A 19,029-nucleotide genomic window follows, 5' to 3' on the forward strand; every position below is an offset into this window, starting at 1 on the left:
TAGAAATTATGGGTGGAAAATTTGCTGTTGTTTTGACTTGTGGGAACATGCCCTAATTCTATTTCAGGGAAGAAGACATTTATGGAAGTTCTAGGATGTGCAAAATACTATAGTCGCATGAAAAATAAAAAAAAAAAACCATTGTTGTAATATGTATGGAGTGTTATTTATAACACAATTTGCCATTTCAGATTTCATTGAAGCAAAGACCCATGTCTTCTATTTCGATGCGTCACACAAAGCATTTTCTCTCGTTACATTTTCCCAAAGTAATTTCACAGTTTGGATTTGCAAAACTAATTCAAGACTTGTAACTATCCATACATTCAGGAGTTAATGTTAAGTTCATGTCCTACCTTGTAGAGTCAGCTGCCGTGATTGCAATCAGCGGAGGAATCCTCAGTGCTAGAGAAGTTGGCCGCTGCGGACTCTCACAATCCGGCTTTTTTTCCCATTCTGCTTGCTCTGCCAGTCTGAATGCCAAAGGAGGTAGTTGTATATTTCTACATGAAAGCCGGCGAACTAAATATGGCTCCATTCCCTCAGGAATACCATCATCTTCCTCCATCTTGGAATGAAGAGCTTCTTCTGACACCTAGGAAACATGAAAGGGATGATAAATGAAAAAGGAAATAATGGTATGTTACATTTACTACACTGCCCTAATGAATTATATACAACTTTAAGGCATCTACATGACCTTACTCTATCTTAAATATAGTTAATAGTCCTGTTATTAGTTTTGTATATGAACATTGGCATGAACTGGTATTGTATCACAGATGGCAGTATCGAGGCACGGGTGCATGTTATTAATGTGCACAGTTCAGTAGGGCATGAAGGAACAATTTTCTCCATTGGAAACTGGATAGCTTTGTCTGACAACGCATTGCAGATTGCAAATTTCAGCAAATAAGTGAATCTGACAGCGCCACTTTGAATGTACGCACTGTTGTTTTTCCTAGCCCATTCAAGATTGTTGGAAGACCATTCCCGGTGACTACCTCTTGAAGCTCATCAAGAGAATGCCAAGAGTGTGCAAAGCAGTCATCAAAGCAAAAGGTGGTTACTTTGAATAACCTAGAATATAAGACATATTTTCAGTTGTTTCACACTTTTTTGTTAAGTATATAATTCCACATGTGTTAATTCATAGTGTTGATGCCTTCAGTGTGAATTTACAATTTTCATAGTCATGAAAATACAGAAAAATCTTTAAATGAGAAGGTGTGAGCTGATTACTTTTATGCACTTAGGTATTTGAACCGTTGATTTGTACTTCCAATTACTTTTTCACTCCTTACTTACTGGTAAATTTCTATATGTTTGCCATGTATTAAAGGGTAAAAAGTCTTTCATTGGCAAATTAAGTACACAGATATATGTACATGTATGCATATATTGTTAAATTATTCAGTGTATATGTATGATCACTATATGGCCATCTGTAGACTGTGCATTCATGTATCCCAAAACTCTACAAATAAATGTGCCCTCTATCATTTCAATTTAAGGGGTTATCCAGGACCTAAAAGAGGTGGTCTGAAGGCAAAGCATTTTTCTCCTATCTCCCTATCTATGAGTCTTTAGTCCCATAAGTCTAAGGCTACGTTCACATTAGCGGCGGGCGCCGTAGCGGCGCCGCATGCGTCATGCGCCCCTATATTTAACATGGGGGCGCATGGACATGCGTCGCACTTGCGTTTTGCGCCGCATGCGTCGCTGCGGCGCCCGCGTCCGGGCGCAGAGGACGCAGCAAGTTGCATTTTTGCTGCGTCCAAAATCCATTTAAAAAAGGACGCATGCGGCACAAAACGTAGCGTTGTGCATGCGTTTTGCTGCGTTTTTGTTTGCGTTGTGCGCTGCGGCGCCGACGCTGCGGCGCACAACGCAAATGTGAACGTAGCCTTAGATATTTTCTCATTTTCTTGCTGTAAAATTCCTTACCGTTCCCTAACTACACTATCTAACTGCTTTTGTATTTTTTTCCTATTTCCTGTCTGATGATGATACGTTTGAGTATCAACACTGCATGTGAGATTGGCAAAGGATGCATCATCAGAGAGGAGAGACTGCAGCCACTGTCACAGCCCCTGCCCCTCCCTGAAAGGAAGTGTCATCCCTACTATGTGTTACAATGTGCACAGAAAATACACAGTTGGTACAGAAAGTATTCAGACCCCTTTAAATTTTTCACTCTGTTTCATTGCAGCCATTTGGTAAATTCAAAAAGTTCATTTTTTCTCATTAATGTACACTCTGCACCCCATCTTGACTGAAAAAAAAGAAATGTAGAATTTTTTGCTAATTTAATAAAAAAAATAAAAACTGAAATATCACATGGTCATAAGTATTCAGAGCCTTTGATCAGACACTCATATTTAAGTCACATGCTGTCCATTTCCTTGTGATCCTCCTTGAGATGGTTCTACTCATTCATTGGAGTCCAGCTATCTTTAATTAAACTGACAGGACTTGATTTGGAAAGGCACACACCTGTCTATATAAGACCTCACAGCTCACAGTGCATGTCAGACCAAATGAGAATCATGAGGTCAAAGGAACTGGCCAAGGAGCTCAGAGACAGAATTGTGGCAAGGCACAGATTTGGCCAAGGTTACAACAGAATTTCTGCAGTACTCAAGGTTCCTAAGAGCACAGTGGCCTCTATAATCCATAAATGGAAGAAGTTTGGGACCACCAGAAGTCTTCCTAGACCTGGCCATCCAGCCAAACAGAGCAATCGTGGGAGAAGAGCCTTGGTGAGAGATGTAAAGAAGAACCCCAAGATCACTGTGGCTGAGCTCCAAAGATGCAGTGGGGAAATGGGAGAAAGTTCCACAAAGTCAACTATCACTGCAGCCCTCCACCAGTCAGGCCTTTATGGCAGAGTGGCCAGGCGGAAGCCTCTCCTCAGTGCAAGACATATGAAAGCCCGCATAGAGTTTGCTAAAAAACTAAGGACTACTAGACTATGAGAAATAAAATTCTCTGGTATGTGTGGAGAAAACCAGGCACTGCTCATCACCTGCCCAATGCAATCCCAACAGTGAAACATAGTCTTGAAACATCCACCTCTTGTGTCTCCCCTTTTCCTCATAGATTGTAAGCTTGCGAGCAGCAGGGCCCTCATTCCTCCTGGTATCTGTTTTGAACTGTGATTTCTGTTATGCTGTAATGTCTGTTGTCTGTATAAGTCCCCTCTATAAGTTGTAAAGCGCTGCGGAATATGTTGGCGCTATATAAATAAAATTATTATTATTATTATTATTATTATAGTGGTGGCAGCCTCATACTATGGGGGTGTTGTTCAGCTGCAGGGACAGGATGACTGGTTGTCATTGAAGGAAACATGAATGCAGCCAAGTACAGAGATATCCTGGAAGAAAACCTATTCCATAGTGCTCTGGACCTCAGACTTGGGCGAAGGTTCCCCTTTTAACCAGACAATGACCTTAAACACACAGCTAAAATAACAAAGGAGTGGCTTCAGAACAACTCTGTGACCATTCTTGACTGGCTCAGCCAGAGCCTTGACCTAAACCCAATTGATTATCTCTGGAGAGACCTGAAAATGGCTGTCCACCAACGTTCACCATCCAACCTGACTGAACTGGAGAGGATCTGCAAGGAAGAATGGCAGAGGATCTCCAAATCCAGGTGTGAGAAACTTGTTGCATCATTCCCAAGAAGACTCATGGCTGTACTAGCTCAAAGGGTGCTTCTACTGAATACTGAGCAAAGGGTCTGAATACTTATGACCATGTAATATTTTTTCTTTTTTAATAAATTTTCAAAAATTACTACATTTCTGTTTTTTTCAGTCAAGATGGGGTGCAGAGTATACATTAATGAGAAAAATAATAACTTTTTTGAATTTACCAAATGGCTGCAATGAAACAAAGAGTGAAAAATTTAAAGGGGTATGAATACTTTCTGTACCCACTGTATAGCACCATGTATATATGTATACACACAGAGTGACATGCCCCATGAGCAGTGTAAGGGTAAGTTCACACAGGGCGTTTTTGCTGCTTTTTTTCTGCAGCAAAACCTGTTCTTCTTGGCAGGAAAGAAGCTGCACCAAAATTGCAGGTTTAGGTGCGTTTTTTGGTGCGTTTTTGGTGCGTTTTTTCATGCTTATTTTTCTGTTTGTGCATGCCAATAAACTTGATGCACACAGAGAAAAAAACAACTTCCTGTAGATAGATATAATGAATTTATAGATTGATAGTATAGATAGATTGACAGAATAGATAGAATGAATAGATAGATTGATAGAATAGATAGATTACCTGCGCTAACCTCTTCCCTGGCATTTTCCCATGGTCCAGAAGTTACCTCAGGTTAGGCTGTGGGAGAGCGCATGCTTATTGACATCACCCTCGGTCACTGAAGCAAGCGCCGGAAGCATCTCCTCATTCCCCAGTAGTTCACAGCCGGGAGCAGTCGCATTAGCAGTGCTCCCAGTTGTAAGCCTTATCTCCCCCAGATTAAGGATTACTGCGTGAGACACTCGTTATATTGGACTGCGTCAGACCAGGGAGTATTTATTTTGGTTTATTATTTTTATTTCAGGAGATCGAGGGATTTGCTTGGAATGGCAGACTAATAAAAGTGACAAAACTGTGTGGTGTTTTATTTCATTAAAAGACTTGTTTCTACTATAGGATTAGTAATGGAGAGGTGTCTTATTGACACTTCTCCATTACTAAGCAGGCTAAATGTCACCTTACAATAGGAAGGTGACATTAACCCCTCATTACCCCGCTTGCCACCACTACAGGGCAATTGGGAAGAGCCGGGCAAAGTGCCAGAATTGGTGCATCTAATAGAAGTGTGACGCCCCAGGGTCCTGGTTGTCACAATGGCATTGCTTTCCTCACTGGGAGAGTGATGTCACGCTTGGAAGTGATGGAGGATTCCTTTTAACAGGTAATTAGCACATACAACACCATTCTGACTTCAGGCCAGAAGAGGGAGCTCTACACCTGACTTCAGGGGAACTGCTCTCTCTGGTCGGGAGGAGGAGTTAGTTGCTAGGCAGTTGCTAGGCAGTGGGGAAGATTTAGACAGTTGGTGCCGGACAGCAGACTGGAGCAGTCTGAGGCAGAAGGACGAGGGAAGGGGCCGTACAGCCTGAGGTGCTGTAGCTCCTAGATGGCGAGATACAGAAGGAAGAACAGCTTTCATCTAACGTGCCGGAGAGCGAAGCACAGGAGAGTGACAATAGGGGAGAATAGCTGCGAATGGGCTACATCCCTGACAGAGCGCAGATACCGGTAACCGGAAGACCTAGGCTGTGTCATACTCTAGGAGGCACAGCAGATACCGGTAGGACAGTTAGACTACATGTAACTTGTCCGCCCTAACACCCAGGAGACACAGTGACACATAGAGCCCGGGTCGTGATAGAGACCCCGTAAAAAGGCTCGAGTCACCTGTCATACGGGTTTGAGTCCTACCTAAAGGGGGACAGAGATAACTGAGAGGACCTTGCTACAAAGCCATAGGCAGTAAGGGACTATAACAACACAACGCTAGAAGGAAGGCTTTTAACTCCACCTGATAAAGCTGGAAACTGAACTCGCTTCCAAGCCAGCTGAACCCTGCCTGTACCTGTGATCTGGTGCCCTGGACTGCGGCTGCCTGCTAACATCAGTAAACCAGGTAAAGAGACTGCAAACCTGTGTCCTTCGTTCTTTACTGCACCACTCACCATCTTCCATCTATTCACCGGAAGCCCTGGGGACCTACTTCACCTGTGGGAAGTTATACCATCCGGCTGCCATAACATCACCCCAGAGGGCCCCTTTAAGCAGCGTCGGTCACCCCTGACCGAATACCACACGTGGCGTCATAAACTTTCTTTATTTCAAAAACCCATTTAAAGACCGTCCCTTTAACATGGGCGCCCTGGGCCACGGACCAGGTTGCCGCTGCCGTGATACATCCCTTTAAGCATCGGACCTGGTACCAAGTACGCCACTGCCCTGACGGGCGACTCAGATGCGCCTTTTCTGGGCAGCTGTGGGCTGCTATTTTTAGGCTGGGGGGGCCTATATCAATGGCCCCTTACCAGCCTGAGAATACCAGACCCCAGCTGTGTGCTTTAGCAAGGCTGGTTGTCAAAAATGGGGGGGACCCCACGCCGTTTTTTAAAATTATTTATTTAAATAATTTAAAAAAAAAGTGTGAGGACCCCTCTATTCTTGATAACTAGCCTTGTTGAAGCTGACAGCTGGGGGTTGCAGCCCCCAGCTGTGAGTTTTGTCTGGCTGGCCATCAAAAATAGGGGGAACGCACTCCGGTTGATGTAATCAGCGCTGAAGAGGGGCAGCTGTGATTGCTCGGCGTGAGGCATTTTATTGCCGCTAGCTCCAGTTGGTCTCCAATGTCAGACAGCTGGGCCAGCATGCAGATTGTAAATTTCTTTTAATACCAAATCAATATTATTTTTCATCCATTGCACAGGGCCCTCAAAAGACGCCAGGCTCATAGTTTGGTGCCTACCATACCTATTGGTAACCCAGCACTGAGAGTGTGTCTGTGACAGACAAATAACAAATGGAACCGCTCATCTTTAGCTTTCTGGATTGGCAGTATTCTCACGTTCTCACTTCAGATGGCTTTACGATTTATGCCTCATCAGTTTTATAATTTTGTATTGTAAGGCCCAATGTATTCTTCTATTTCAGCATAATAGCGCTTTTTACTATATATATATATATATATATATACAGTATATATATATATACTAGACTGTGGCCCGATTCTAATGCATCTGGTATTCTAGAATATGCATGTCCCCGTAGTATATGGACAATGATGATTCCAGAATTCGCGGCAGACTGTGCCCGTCGCTGATTGGTTGAGGCAACCTTTATGACATCATCGTCGCCATGGCAACCATTATGACATCTACGTCGATACTGTGCCCGTCGCTGATTGGTCGAGGCGAATTCGCGGCAGACTGTGCCATCGCTGATTGGTGGAGGCAAGCTTTATGACATCATCGTCGCCATGCTGTGCTCGTCGCTGATTGGTCGAGGCCTGGCGGCCTCGACCAATCAGAGACGCGGGATTTCCAGGACAGACAGACAGACAGAAAAACCCTTAGACAATTATATATATATATATAGATATACACATGCATACACACTGTATATTGTACTATTAATATTATTATAATATGAGGCATGCTACAATCAGGATTTATAATAATTTGTTCTTATTAGCAACTAAGGGAGATGAAACTTGTCCTAAAATAGACATATTAATTACTGCCACCATATGCTGCTTTCATATTTCCGAAGAGCCTAATTTACATGTGTAATTTCCTCACCTCATCCTGGGTCATTAACAAGCAGCTGAAGAGCAACCTTGTAAAATGTACTTGATGCCTTCAATTCCCCTTACTATGAGTAATAGCATTTCAGGCTTATTCGTTTGTATTACCAATACTAGTATTAAAGGTATTTGTGTAAAGGGGGATCTTGGCCAACATCAATTTCCACGTCCCTAAACACTTTACATAAAGGTCCCTGGGTGTGTGTCTTTGGTTGTGGTTCTACAGTGGTCACCTTCTGGATAAGTTCTGGCACCAATTGTGTAGCACCAGACCCCTTTAAATTCACGGTGAAGAAACGAGATGAGTTTGCAAAATAAAGTCCTTTTTACTGACAATAAAACTTCTGTACAGAGAGTAGCAGAAATAAAGCTCTCTGTTTTCTTATGCACAATACAGAGGAACATTCTTGGTGGTTATGGATGGAGGCACATCACTAGTAAGAAACGTTACTGAGGAACAACAGGACAAATCTGGTAACTCCATCTTCCTGGTTCAGGACCACATGGGTCATTGTATTTTGCTGTGACCACTGCACCCTACCTGCACTACCAACTTACTGATATGCCCCAGCCTGGGTGACCCCGTGTTCCTTCACGGCTGATGTCGAGGTCTGTCTATCATTACCACTTCCTTTGGCTTTTCCATCCTAAGTGACCCAACTTGCCTACTATGAGAAACTGCCACCACAGTAAAATTCTTGCTGAGTCTTGCTCACTTTCCTAGTCTTGGGTGCCACACACAAACCTAGTGAGGAAAAATTTCCTCTGAGGGTGTCCTTTCCTATCTTCTTGCTTACTACAGGTAACTCTCAAGCCAGGAACCAACACACAGGTCCTAATACTCCTCAACTCTGGGCCGGCCCTACAGTTAACCCTGTCACCCCTGACTACCAGGAACTGCAGCCTCTAGGAGGATAAAAACATGCAACTCAATACATTTTGCACACAATAAAAAAACAGGGGTCTTCAGACAGATGTTATTCCATTTTCTCCACCTCTACATGTGATGGTGTAACGTGATCAGCGAGAAATGATGTACAATGCATGATTCGTTCTGCAATGTGAAGTTAATATGCAACCAACATGAAAGAACGTTTCAAAGACGAATTCCAAAAACCCCAGTCCAATGCTCCTCCCTGTTTTAATAATGAGGGTTTTTTGAGTGTTTTAGATTGATAGTGTCCATAGTTTTTTATTGCCAGATGGAGGACAAAAAAATTTATGGAGCTGCATAGTAGACTACTCTGTTCCATATTCCGGTATCGTAAAAAAAAAAAAAACACTGTTTAGTGGACATCCTCCTAATAGTTTGTGGGAGACAGATGCCACTTTATGTCATTTGTCACAAGTATCTATGAAATGTATACCTCAGAAAGCTCCAACCGTACCACTGTCCATATTTGGATCATTACATCACTTGAGCACCACCAGCAGGTTCATTGGGCTAAAAATTATTAACTATTCTTCTTCTGTGTTATGTCAGAGAAAAAAAGTTGACCTTGTTGAATTTGAGCATGACCAATCTTTTTGTTTCCGTGGGAGATAGACCACCACCTGAGGTGTCTGACAGCAGCTTACTCTCTTATCCCCTTTCAGAACACAAGCATGACCCAGCCGATTATACATATATATGGGTTGGAGGAGTTACGAGAAATAGCAGTTGGCTGAATCAGCATTAGATGACAGTTAGCTAAGGGTACTTTCACACTAGCGTTTTTTGCAATACGTCACAATGCGTCGTTTTGGCGAAAAAACGCATCCTGCAAAAGTGCTTGCAGGATGCGTTTTTTCACCATTGACTAACATTAGCGATGCATTTGCGACGCATTGCCACACGTCGTGCGACGGTTGCGCCGTGTTGTGGCGGACCGTCGGCTGCAAAAAACGTTATATGTAACGTTTTTTGCTGCCGACGGACCGCCATTTCCGACCGCGCATGCGCGGCCGGAACTCCGCCCCCACCTCCCCGCACCTCCCCGCACCTCACAATGGGGCGGCGGATGCGCTGGAAAAATGCATCCGCTGCCCCCGTTGTGCGGCGTATACAATGCTGACGCACTGCGACGGGCCGAGTACGACGCTAGTGTGAAAGTAGCCTTAGGTTCATGGCCATCTTTAGCAATTAACGGAGCTAATAAAAGTATAGAAGTTCAAAGCCATGTCTGCAGCTTCTAAATCTTTTAACCCAGCCATCGGGGGATCATTTGTCACGATAGGACTGGCGAGAAAACTGGGACCAGGGTCATCTTTCCTGGCCCTATCAGTAGGGGGTGCCCTAACTTGCCCTGTTCCCCGGGATACCTCAGATGGTGAGGATGCCAGGGCCTCTGCCCTGTCTCCTAACTGCAGCTCAGCGTCTGTCCCCTTCCTCCACCCGGGGAAGAGAGGCGCTACCATGTACCGCAATACACCAAGTCTACTGACAGGAGAGCAAATACAAGGGAAAAAGAAAATTCCACTCACACAAATATACTCTCATAAAAAACAGACGTATTAACCAGGGTGTGAAGGACGGGGGGAAGAAAATAAGGCAGGTAAGTGTACAAACCAAGCAACAGTTACACAATAAACTCCTCCCGTTCTCGACACCAGCTCTTCACTCTCCAGGTCTATCTAGAAAGGCTAAATCAAACAAGGATCTGGCCAGAAGGCCTAGCTGTTATAGGAGAGAGGAGTGGCTAACTGAGCACAGCTGAAAGCAGGGATTTCCACATGGCCAATTAACCCCTGTCCTGCTTAAAGAAAACAAACACATGTAATACATAGAATGTAAGTCCGCAAGGACAGGGTCCTCTCCCCTCTGTACCAGTGTGTCACTGTAAACCTGTTTACTGTAAATGATATCTATAACTCTGTATGTAACCCCTTTCTCATGTACAGCACCATGGAATTAATGGTGCTATATAAATAAATAATAATAATAATACACTGGAGAAGTGCTTCTTCTCAGCGGTGAAGCAGGAGCAATCAGACGCTGTGGTCTTCTGGTACTGCTCTGTCGCAGTAACTCCGTGACATCATTACAGAGAAAGGTAGGGTCTTTGCTGAGAAAATTATGTCCTGTAAAGTATTGCAAAGTAGTTCCATTATAGTAATCCCATTAAAGGAAACAGTCTAACGTGAGTGCAAAACAACCAAAAGGAAAAACTAAATTTCAAGAATATTTAGAATTTTCTGCTGACAGATTGCTTTGTAGCATCCTGAACTCTTAGGGAAATAAAACCATAAATCACTCCATTGTATATCCAGACATGGGAAAACTACAGTCTTACGAAACAAGCACCGTAGTAGGGTCCTATGGCTAGGTTCATTTCACATCTAAAATATATACACACACACTCTGGTTTCCACTCCGTACACTCTAGTGGAACTGCCCTTACTAAAGCCTCATGATCTACTAACAGCTAAATCTAATGGTCACTGCTCCCTGCTGATTCTCCTGGATCTCAATGCCGCATTCGATACTGTGGATCACAAGCTCCTCCTCACTAAGCTCTTCTCTATCAGCTCAAGGATACAGCTCTCCCTTGGTTCTCCTCCTACCACTCTGATTGCTCCCCCACTGTATCTTTTGCCGGTTTCTCTTCCCCTTACTGTCGGGATTCCACAGGGCTCAGTCCTAGGCCCGCTACTCTTCTCCTTATATACTGCCCCTATTGGACAAAACCTCAGTAGATTCAGATGTCAATACCTTCTGTATGCTGATGACACCCAATTATACACATCGTCTTCTAACATCACTCCTGCACTACTATAAAATTATTGAATTTCTGCTGTCTCTAAAATTACATTCTCTATCTAAAACTAAATGTGTCAAAAATTGAATTCCTTGTATTTCCCCCCTCTATTAACATACCTTTACCCAATATTGCCATTTCTATGTGTGGTTCTACCATTACACCCCAGCAATATGCCTGCTGTCTGGGGGTTGTATTTCATTCAGATCATTCATTCAATCCCTACATCCTATCACTCACCTACTCATGTCACCTACACTTAAAAAACAATTCTAAAATTTAAAGCACCACTCCAGCATTTTTTGTATTTATTTCAGCACTGGAGTGGTGCAGCTAATCTAAGTTCCTTGACCCTAGTCTCATACTTACCTATCTCTGTCTTCATCTTTTATAGGTGCTGCTCTGATTGGTCTTCGGAAGTTTGTGACATGTTGGATCGCAGTGTTTGCTGGGCGAGCCTTAGGTCACTTTTCAGTGTACGACTGTGAGAGCTTGAATGAGGCCAGAACGAAGGCCTCATAGACTTATATTTTTGATGATTTCCTCTGACTTAGGTTACTCCGAAGTTGAGGTCCCAAGATGGATGTGCGGGATTGGACCGGCGTTGAGAACAGCTGAAGACAACGGCTGGTAAGTAGAGTATAAGACTAATTGCAGGGAACTTAGATCAGAAATTGTGAAGAGTTAACGTGTTCAGATATAACAAGCATCCTCGGGTGCTAACTGGGTGACTCGAATAATATGCTCAAGTCCATCGCTGCATCTCTTGTGGCTGTTTGACAGCCACAACATATGCAGGGATTGTCTAATAAACAGGCAATCTCTACATGTGTTGCGGCTGTTGAACAGCCACGCCCACGAGACAAGCAGCTGCGAGGACTCAAACATATTTTTCGAGTATGCAGAAGACCTCGGTTAATACCCGAGCATGCTCTGATAACACCTTATCCGAGCACGTTCGCTCATCACTAATTAGAAACACTACTCCATAAAATTCATTTTATGAATGTTGATCCAGCCAATCAACACTTCGGAACAGTAAAGAAAATTGGCCCTTTTATGGCTCCTTCATCGATATTGAAGGATGTGTTTTTGTTTCCACCCATACTATATAACTGTATGCACAGTTTTCAATTAATTATTTTTGTGTTGGGTGAAGCATTATCTAAATATTATTCTTATTTTCTGGCATAATCAGCTGCTTCATTTCAATGCACTAGTGCTACATTGCAGAATAACATCACAGTAGAGTGGGCTCATATAAAACAAGTGACCTATTGCAATGAATCATTTTGTTAAGAAATATAATTTTAATTATTTCAGGAGACTGACTTTTTGGATCAGATTAATTTAATTAATGGTCTTGTTGCCTAGTTAGTAATAAAACAATGTGCAGTAGACTAGAAATCGCAGTTTGTGGTTGTGTCTACTCCAGTACAACCTGTCATTTAAAGCAAGTTTCTATCTTTGAAAACTTTTTAGCCAAAATGTTGAGCAATGACAAAAAAGAAAGCATTTTTATAGGCTGAATTTGCAATTAAAAAATAACCTGTCATTAGGGTTATGCTGCCTGAACCATCGGCAGCATAGATCAGCGCCCAGCTGGACAATTTCAGGCCGGTATGATTAAGGGTTCATGCCAACGAGCGTATAAATCAGACGTGTTATCAAATTTTTTAATCGGACAGAACACTTACCCATGTTATTCAATAGGACTATTCAGATGAATTATTTTTTTCTCTGTCCAAGTGTCCGTGAGAAAAAAAAAAATCGCAGCATGCACTACTTTCATCTGAGTATCGGATGAGACACATTAAAGTTTATGTATGCAAGAAAAAAAAATTGGATCCCACATGGACCATAAAAGCGGCATACAATTTTTGTGGATGGATTTCTAATATAAACCTAGAAAACTCTGTGTTCATGTACATGTTTTAATGTAGTTGTATGAAAACGGATCACACACGGACATATAAAATGGACACAAGGATGGTACAATGGTACAGGGATGAAAATTAGAAAAAAATTGTCTGAGTGTTCTGGATGAAACTTGAACGATTTTTCATACTTTCATCTGCAGTTGCCCTTACTTTGAAACCGAGCAGAGAAAACATAATTGGAAAAGTCAATCAGGGACTATACGAAGAGATGTGAATGGTCTGTAATTTTTATCGTAGGTACACTTCAACTGTGAGAGACAGAATCTTAAAACAAATTCAGAAAATCACATTAAATGATTTTTACATAATTAATTTGCATGTTATTGCAGGAAGTAAGTATTTGACACAATAGAAAAACAGAACTTAATATTTGGTACAGAAACCTTTGTTGGCAATTACAGAGGTCAGACGTTTCCTGTAGTTCTTGACCAAGTTTGCACACACTGCAGCAGGGATTTTGGCCCACTCCTCCATACAGATCTTCTCCAGATCTTTCAGGTTTCAGCGCTGTCGCCGGGTAACATTGCGTTTCAGCTCCCTACAAAGATTCTCTATTGGGTTCAGGTCTGGAGACTGGCTAGGTCACTCCAGGACCTTGAAATGCTTCTTATAGAGCACTCCCTTGTTGCCCTGGCTGTGTGTTTTGGGCCATTGTCATATAGGAAGACCCAGCCACGACCCATCTTCAATGCTCTTACTGAGGCAAGGAGATTGTTGGCAAAAATCTCACAATACATGACCCCATCCATCCTCCCTTCAATATAGAGCAGTCGTCCTTTCACCTTTATAGAAAAGCACCCCCAAAGTATGATGTTTCCCCCTACCACGCTTCACGTTTGGGATGGTGTTCTTGGGGTTGTACTCATCCTTCTTCCTCAAAACACGGCTAGTGGAGTCGATACTAAAAGGTTCTATTTTGATCTCATCTGATTACATCACCTCTCCAATGCCTCCTCTGGATCATCCAGATGGTTACTGGCGAACTTCAAACTGGCCTGGGCATATGCAGGTGTGAGCAGGGGAACCTTGTGTACCCTGCAGGATTTTAATCCATGATGGTATAGTGTGTTCCTAATGGTAATCTTTGAGACTGTGGTCCCAGCTCTATTCAGATCACTGACCAGGTCCTTTAATGTAGTTCTGGGCAGATTCATGACCTTTCTCAGAATCATTCTTATTCCACAAGGCGGAGATCATGCATTGAGCCTCAGGATGATTGACAGTCATCTTGTGTTTGTTCCATTTTCTAATAATTGTACCAACAGTTGTTGCCTTCTCAATAAGCTACTTGTCTACTGTCCTGTAGCCCATCCCAGCCTTGTGCAGGTCTACAATTTAATCCCTGGTGTGATTAGACAGCTCTTTGGTCTTGGCCATACTGGAGAGGTTGGAGTGTGATTGATTGATTGATTGATTGATTGATTGTGTGGATAGTTGTCTTTTATACAAGTAGCAAGTTCAAACAGGTGAAATTAAAACAGATAATGAGTGCAGTTGGTAGGTGATCAAATACTTATTTCATGCAATAAAATGCAATTTAATAGTTTAAAAATCATACAATGTGATTTGCTGGATTGTATTTTTTATATTACGTTTCTCAAAGTTGAAGTGTACCTAAGATAGAAATTACAGACTTCTCCATAGGTGAGAATACTTGCAAAATGGGCAGTGTATCAAATACTTATTTTACCCGGTGTTTTTGCATAAATATGGATAGAGACTTGTCAATCAACTGAAGCAGAATTGGGAGAAACCATCTGGAACACACTTTAGACTATTGAGGTCTCTCCCTAGAGCCCCTGGTCAACTTTTGAAAATATGTTTTACTCAAATGCCCCAGCAGTGATTTTTCACATTCACTGATCCCTAGCCTTGCATGGCTGATTTTGATCTGTGACTCAGAGATCAGACCAATTTTTTTGCTGTAAGATCAAAAACAGATATGTGTCCCTGAATTTTTGCGGAGATGTCAATAGCACTATAGACTAAGTATTCTATCTCTGAAAATCACTACATGAAAAACAGAGGTCTTAATGAGAACTTAGAAACAGCTCAGTGTTGTTCTCTCTTACCCATAGTCTAGATTAGAGCTTCCCTGGTTCAGACTGACTGCTATATATTGCCTAAGTATAAGCCCAATACAAACCTAGCGGCAAGTCAGTGCTCCAGAGATGAGTTTTTACTCCAGGAATTTGAGTGTTTTTTTATGATAACTGCATGCCCTCAACCATTTAGCAGAGATGACTGTTCTTAAAGGGAACCTTTCATGTCCTTTTTGTGTTTTAAACTGCACCAAAGGTGTTGTTAGTGTGAAAAGTGTGACCGGGGAGTTAATGGAGAGTGTTCAAGAGTGAAATTTCCAAGGCCAGTCACGGCAATCAATTACAATGCGATGGGTGTGAATAATTTTGAACAGGACCATGACTGACTGTGACTGAAGTGGTAAAAAGTGCCACCCCTATGACTGAAACAAACATATGTGATGGAATCTGCTAATGATATAAGTGTTTTACTCATATACTGGGAGCTTTTCTTTCAGAAAACAATGTTAGTGATGCACGTTGCATCACTAACACACTGACGGCAGTTAAAAACACAAAAAAGGACATGACAGGTTCCCTTTAAAGTGGGTCTTATGATAGTGTAGCAACTCACTTGGGAAAAATAGGTTACAAACTAAAAACTGCAACTGACCCTGCTGGTTCCTGAACAGACAAGAGATCCTGTCCCCACAGTCTATAGTGGTTGATCTGGGATAGCGCTAAACAGAGACTAGATTATGGCAACTTGTACTTATGCTGCCTGAAAGGCCGTGGAGCACCTCATGTTCCTCCTAAAGAACTGGAGGGGAGAACAGAGTGCATATTATCTACAGAACAGAAAGTGTGCTGAAATAGAAAGAGATCCCTGAGTGTATAAAACAAACCATGAAATACAAAATAAATGATCACTCACCATCTGCTAATGTTCAGTCTTTATTGTACCACATGCCAAATGCAAAAATAGCAGGGAGAAACGTGATATAAAAAGACGACGATAGTTTCGCGCTGCTGCGCTTCCTCGGGTCTTGAATCACTTTTTTCTACATTTTTGCTATTTCATGGACTATATTTCTGTGGCAGCACCCAAGTTCTGCAAGTGGCATATACGCTGAATATCTGACACACACATGTACAGGTGTTTTCACTAACGGTTGGTGCGGCAATCTGTTTTTCTTTTTGCTTTGAAAATAAATGATTAATTACGTACTGTTAGAGAATATGCTGCATACTTCCTAGAAACAAACAGAAGATATGTGCAGGGAAAAGAACATAAACAGCAAAGAGATAAACCCTATCTGATCTTTCACTGACTTACTTAAACTGCTTAAACTACAGCAGTATGGCTGGGTATCCAAATGAGATGATGACCATCAGGAAATACCGGCAGGGGAAAAGTATGTAGAGCTGCACCCAAAGGGTGATAGGGCAGATAAATGAGGAAAATGAAAACACCTGTTACTCTAAAGAGACAAACAATTATAACAAAAACTAGATACCCACAGAAAAGGTGTATCTACTGTGGCTCCACAAAGCACAGTCTCAGGGGTTCAAACCAAGACAGTGGGTCTGTCACCAGATTTCACAAAATAAACTACTTACGGTATATTATTACAAAGATTGCTGAGGCCTGATGAGGTTGGTGTATTTCCAGTACTCTGAAAATCTATGTCAAGATGGCTGTGTAATCTTGATATTAAAGTTAACATTTATGAGTCCAGGTAAAGAATGGGAGAGCTAACGAGTCTGACTGTTCAGTCTCTATGAACACACAACTACTTCTAACCAGTGAGCGAATTCAACAGTAGCAGCAGCAATGATAATCTGTCAATTAGGATAAGTAAGCAGAGATTCATCAGCAGTAAGAAGGAGGGATACTAAGGAGCTATCAGTCCAGCTAGGTGGGCAGAGGTTCAGCAACAACAAGAAGGAGGGACACTGAGGAGCTATCATTCAGGCTAGGGGAGCAGAGATTTAACAGCAGGGAAGAGGGGCACTGAGAAGCTGTCAATCAACCTAGGTGTCCAGAGATTGCATAATCCTTTTAGATAGTATAAACCCAATCAGACTAATATGCATTTTCTGTTATTTTACAGGACTTTGAAATTGATATCCTATCTTTAATATAGGCCATCAATGTGAAATTGCTGAGAGCCTGACTCCCAACACTACAACATATCAGCTAATTGAAGGTGCTGTCTGCTTTATTGTTTAACCCCTTTCTGTCATTGGACGCACTATTCCATCCATGTGGGGTGGGCCCTACTTCCCAAGGATGGAATAGTACGTCCAGCGCGATCGGCCGCGCTTACGGGGGGAGCGCGGCCGATCGCGGCCGGGTGTCAGCTGACTATCGCAGCTGACATTCGGCACTATGTGCCAGGAGAAGTCACGGACCGCCCCGGCACATTAATTAATTGTGTCTGTACTGCTACATACTTAGGCTGTTAACTGGTTCATGCAGCTTTACATGAACACCCGAGCCTTACACTATGGCTGGTCCCAATAACTAAAGCAATTGTTACCATCCACCTCTCGTGTCTCCCCTTTTCCTCATAGTTTGTAAGCTTGCGAGCAGGGCCCTCATTCCTCCTGGTATCTGTTTTGAACTGTGATTTCTGTTATGCTGTAATGTCTATTGTCTGTACAAGTCCCCTCTATAAGTTGTAAAGCGCTGCGGAATATGTTGGCACTATATAAATAAAAATAATAATTATTATTATTATTATTAACCCCTGGCACACTGTGATCAAACATGATCGCAGTGTTCCGGCGGTACAGGGAAGCATCGCGCAGGGAGGGGGCTCCCTGCGTGCTTCCCTGAGACGATCGGTACAAGGCGATGTTCTCAACTTGTACCAAGCGTCTCATCCCTGCAGTCCCCGGATCCAAAATGGCCATGGGGCTGCATCCGGGTCCTGCAGGGAGGTGGCTTCACAGCGCCTGCTCAGAGCAGGCGCCGGGAAGCCTCCCTGCTGTGCTGTGTGATCGCCGATCTGACACAGTGCACAGCAAAGTGTCAGATCGGCGATCTGTCACTTTACTGTGATGTCCCCCGCTGGGGCAAAGTAAAAATGTAAAAAAAAAAAAATTACATGTATAAAAAAAAATAAAAAATCCTAAATAAATAATAATAATAAAAAAATATTGTTCCAATAAATACATTCCTTTAGCTAAATAAAAATAAAAAAAACAATAAAAGTACACATATTTAGTATTGCCGCGTCCGTAACGACCCGACCTATAAAACTGTCCCACTAGTTAACCCCTTCAGTGAACACCGTAAAAAAAAAAAAAAAACGAGGCAAAAAACAACGCTTTATTATCATACCGCCGAACAAAAAGTGGAATAACATGTGATCAAAAAGACGGATATAAATAACCATGGTACTGCTGAAAACGGCATCTTGTTCCGCAAAAAACGAGTTGCCATACAGCATCATCAAAGAAAAAAGAAAAAAGTTATAGTCCTCAGAATAAAGCGATGCAAAAATAAGTATATTTTCAATACAATAGTTTTTATCGTATAAAAGCGCCAAAACATAAAAAATTGATATAAATGAGGTATCGCTGTAATCGTACTGACCCAAAGAATAAAACTTCTTTATTAATTTTACCAAATGCGGAACGGTATAAGAGCCCCCTCAAAATAAATTCATGAATAGCTGGTTTTTGGTCATTCTGCCTCACAAAAATCGGAATAAAAAGCAATTAAAAAATGTCACATGCCTGAAAATGTTACCAATAAAAACATCAACTCGTCCCGCAAAAAACAAGACCTCACATGACCAAAATATGGAAAAATTATAGCACTCAAAATGTGGTAACGCAAAAAACATTTTTTGCAATAAAAAGCATCTTTTAGTGTGTGACGGCTGCCAATCTTAAAAAGCTGCTAGAAAACCCACTATAAATAGTAAATCAAACCCCCCCTTCATCACCCCCTTAGCTACGAAAAATTAA

The 19,029-nt window shown here is 42.1% G+C and overlaps 1 long non-coding RNA gene across 1 annotated transcript in view; it reads right to left on the reverse strand.

Annotated features, from left to right (window-relative positions):
- Nucleotides 1-359: 359 nt before the first annotated feature.
- The window catches only part of LOC143793737 (uncharacterized), a 657,878-nt gene continuing 639,208 nt past the window's right edge, over nt 360-19,029 (reverse strand). Inside the window, exon 3 of the long non-coding RNA XR_013220229.1 lies at nt 360-595. This is a non-coding gene — a long non-coding RNA (uncharacterized LOC143793737). The remainder of the gene's footprint in view (nt 596-19,029) is intronic.

The sequence above is a fragment of the Ranitomeya variabilis genome, chromosome 1 (assembly GCF_051348905.1).
Source record: "Ranitomeya variabilis isolate aRanVar5 chromosome 1, aRanVar5.hap1, whole genome shotgun sequence".
Classification (NCBI taxonomy): Eukaryota; Metazoa; Chordata; class Amphibia; order Anura; family Dendrobatidae; genus Ranitomeya; species Ranitomeya variabilis.